The sequence below is a fragment of the Littorina saxatilis genome, linkage group LG1, assembly GCF_037325665.1.
Source record: "Littorina saxatilis isolate snail1 linkage group LG1, US_GU_Lsax_2.0, whole genome shotgun sequence".
Taxonomy (NCBI): domain Eukaryota; kingdom Metazoa; phylum Mollusca; class Gastropoda; order Littorinimorpha; family Littorinidae; genus Littorina; species Littorina saxatilis.
Window position 1 is genome coordinate 18,790,673 of NC_090245.1, and position 4,753 is coordinate 18,795,425.

Genomic DNA, 4,753 nt, shown 5'->3' on the forward strand with positions numbered 1-4,753 from the left:
AAAATCAAGGGCAAGGGGATGGGGAAAGGAGAGGGAGAGTGTGAGGCGGTGGGAAGGAGGGAGGTCTGGCTATGGGTGTGATGGTGTATTATTTGAGTTGTTTTGTGTGCGTTCCCTACTTTTTTCTTCGATCTTTTAGCTATTGTGTTTCTCGTCTTGTTATTATTTAATGTGCGGTCGATCTCTAAAACTGGGTACCATCGGAAACTGTGTTACTCGAGTGCTATTTTTAACGATTACATCAATGTTATTTTGCCGTTGCAAAAGACATGCACACATGCATAGTTCTGTTCGCGATGGCTGTTCAAATTCACCGCACACATATTGCTTTTTGAAAATGAATACTAGCCGAAGTATTTCCTTGTTGTGTCTCTCAAATGAGTGAAATTTCAGGGCCCAGTTGAGGCTTAAACAATACCAAAATAATTTATAGAAGGCGTTACAAAAAAAGTCGTACAAAAGCTTATGTTTGTGATAACTTAAGTTAGAAACTTTTGAATAGTTTTCGACAGTCTCTATACTTACCGAATAAAATTGCAGGGTAACATCCCATAAACTTCTTTGATAAATAAATAACGTGTAGGCCTATTAATTAGGTTTGTGTTTCTAGTGAAAACACCAAAAGCAAAGCAACCGTTGAGCATTCACCTCGAGACTCCGAATCATTACAGAAAGCGAAGGAAGTTCATTAAAATTGTTTGATCCCCTATTTCTAAAAGACGTGGTGTCTCTTGTTTTTGCACACGAGAAAAATGTAGTAGCCTATACATGCACTCGATCTAGATATTGTGGTCATTGTGTCAAGATTAGGGACACACAGACTTTTGACCTGTCTTGAATAATAATAATAAATAATAATAATAACGGGCATTTATAAAGCGCCTTATCAGAAGTTCAAAGCGCGTGACAACAATACATGTATACAAAAATCATACAATCACTGTCAGATTCAAACAACACATCATGCACATCTCACATCCCCAGACTCTATACTAAGGAACTATCCGTAGTGTTGTTGGAACAAGTGAGTTTTCAAATGCATCTGATAAATCAAAGGGACTTTAATACGCGCTCTAAATGCATACGACATGTGCAACAAGAGAAAGTGAGAGTCCTGCGGAACCAACCTCCTGGCACATGAGAGAATAATAAGCATTGAAATGAAGAAGCGACTTTCATCCTCAAAAAATAGCTCTGCCTTGACTGTTCTACGTTGCTCATGAAATTATCAGTCGACATTTTGTCAAAAAAAAAAAAAAAAAAAAAAAGAAGTCTGTAGCCCAGTTTGTATTTATCAATAGTGTTTTTTTTTAGTTTTATTTTAGTGGAAACCCGTGTTTTGCTCATTGGATATGCTGGTTACATCCGAGGTGATTGCTCGTATATTTTTAAAGAGGTACGATACCGATTGAAATAAAAGACGTTTCTTTTTGACTCTCTCTTTCCAAGTGTAATCTCTTGACGTCAACATCCAAACAAAGTTCGAAAAGACGTCATAACGTTAATAATGGCGTCACGTACACATTCTGTCACTTTTTCTGCATGTCTCCCCCAAAAGTGACAACACATTTTGAGAACGAAGTTTGTTTCGGTGAGTTAAACATGTCAGCAATAGAAAAATAATCGTGAGGTTGTGCATGTATCGGTGTCGTATATATAATTAAATCCATGTCGCGACAGTGCGTGCGAAACGAGACGTCACTCTCAGTGCTAAACGCCTTGAGTGGCAATCGTCAGGCTCTCAATCCATTCAAGGAAGAATGAGTTTCAAGGAAACAGCCACGCCCCCAGAAGCTGAAGCATTTTAGCCTTGCAAAATTAATATGAATTTAACCCCCAGGCGGGGTCAGGCTATCTCCAATTAGGTGGCGGGGCGACCATCCCCAACCCGGCGGGTCCCCAGGCGGCGGATAGGGGGCGTCCCTTAGATATAAGGGATTGCAGCGATATAAGTCGGGCTTGCCCGGACGAATAAGCTGCCCTGGACCAACTGGCGGTGTTCCTATCAGAGTGGGGTGGTGAACAGGTGGCACTGTTGACTCGTAAATACCCTATGTGCTCATACGGGTTCATCACGCGGGTAAGAGGCGCGTTAAAACCTCTGCTACCTGTGCTCCCAGGTAAGGTCCCTAAGGGTGGGGTAACCCCGACAGAAACCTCTATAGTGCTGAAGTCGGCGGTACTGAGCGAGACAGCGCACTTTAAAACACACACACACACACACATAAAACACACACACACACACACCCACACACACACACACACACACACACACACACACACACACACACACACACACCCCCACACACACACACACACACAAACACACACACACACACACACACACACACACAAAATACGTAAGAGAAAAGATCGAGCGATGTAGATAAATTAAGAGCTATATTTTGTCATGCAGATTGCGGACACCTCGCTTGGAAAAAACACCTTTTATTGTCACTTTTATTATTATTTCTTCTAAAACGTGCCTGTCAAGATACCCCGCGTACAATGTTCCATCACTCATGGCTGGTCCAAATGGTATTCGCCTTTCAACACAGGCACCACTGTATATAATAATAATAATAATAATAATAATAATAATGCAAACTTTTATAGCGCTATTCTAGAAAAATGTCTACTCTTACTCTTATATACAGTAATACTGTCGTTTCAAATACTTTGCAACTCGTGTAATCCATGAGCAAAACGTGTGTCCGTACCCGTTTAATTGCACATAACATATCCACAAGGAAACAAATAGCTGCCAACAAAAATAAATATTTTAATTGCGGCAATGAAAAAGTCTGCAGGGTTAGCATCGAATTACTTGACAGAATCTCGTAACACAGGTCTAAGAACGGCATCTCTCGCTACGAATCACTGAGTCGCTCATCAGTCATGTTGCCTAAATACAAGTCTTTCTGCGTGTAAGCCTGATCTAGATAGACATTTTTGTTTTATCATATCTGATTAAAATGCAAAAAGAATTGACATAATACCAAGGTATGTTTTATACCTCAAAACATTTACACTTAGGGGGTTGCTTCAGTGGTTGGCGCTGTGATCAATACCAAATCAGTACCTGGCGAGCGTTGGTCAGTATTGCAATTGATCACCAATAATGCTTTGGAATAAAAATGAATAGAGTTAAAAAATAAAAAAAAGGAGAGTAAAGAAACAATCAAATAAAATTAAAAGAATTCCGCGCTGACAGGGTTCGAACCCTCGACCTGCCGACTCTAAACGCAGTACGCTAACTGTTGCGCTACAGAGTCATTCTTGCATTTTGGAAAAAAATAAACTAGTAATCCAAAAGAGGTCAGAAACATAGGCTCCCGATATTGAACTCGGTACATTACAGAAGAGGATTTTTTTTTCGTGTTTCTTTCTAGATTTTTTTTTCTTTTTCATCAAGATATAACGTAACAAAGCAGACACATGGTTGGTTGTCTTTATAGAACCTTTTCTTGAACATGGGGGGTAAAGACACTGGTGATTTGTAAGTCTTCAAACCGGTGTCTTGTGCCTTTGCTTGTCCCCCAAGCTGTTTTGCAACTTGGAGGGTCTGGCAGTGAATGATTTAGGTCAGTCCCTCGCATGGTTTGATATGCACGAGGAAAACGGGGAATCAGTGACTGTTTTTTTCCTGTTTCTTTTTTTAAAAACTTTTTCGTCCGGTAGACACTCGTTTTTATATGTCACGACCTCCCGATTAGGAGGCCGACGTCTTACCACCACGCCACCGTGCCCGTCGCGTAAATCCACTAAATCGCGGAGATTTGGAGTGCCTGCAACGTTCATATTCATATCCGTTAGTACTGTCTTGGCATGGAGAAAACGCATTTGAGCCAGCAGCAGATATGTAACCTATACACGCACATAGCAACAATACATCTCGTTAGAAATGATTAGCTAGATGATAATAAGCTGCCGTTGCAGGTAGGGGCTTATGTATGCAATTAATTACACATGTTTACGATAATTTAATCATGTATTACTTTTAAACATGAAACGTGATTCTCAGTAATTCTCCAGTAATTCTCCCAAACTGGTGTAATCTCCCGCTTGACGAATAAGCCAGCTTATTCGTCCATAAATAAGATCAACACACTGTTATTCCGATCGATTTTGATAAAATCTGCCTGCAGCTGTCTATTTCTCCACTGGCCTTAGTTTTCTCTGATATCTAATTGACTGACTTTTGTGCATAAAAAGCTTACGTCATGCGTCAATCACACGACAGCTTCTGTGACGCGTAAACTCTTTCTATCCAATTTATTGGCAATCAACATTTAAATCCCACATGATTCGAATTGCGATGATTGAAACGGCAAATCAGCAGGGAAATTCACGATGAGTTATATCACTGCTCACGTCAATGAAGAAGTACAACAGTCAAACTTCCGGAAGTTGCAAATTAGGAGACAGTTACCTTGGCAACTACAAACGTAGCTACCACAATAAACAAGGAGCCTCATCAGGTTTTGTGTCCCGGATGTTTGATTAAAGTCTTAACATGTTATTACCTTCATTTGATCTGCTTTCTTTAGATATAGGGAGGGTTTCCGCTGGTGTTACCTTGGCAACTTCTAAACACAGCGACTTTTGCGTTAGATGTAGGGGAGACCGGGGCTAGTCCGCCTACTTTTATGCTTTTGGTAGCATAACTGGCGAGTTTGATGAACTAGAAGACTGATTTTTTATTTTACATCAAGACAAATGTGTAGCTGATATCAATGTGCAGACAGTTTTT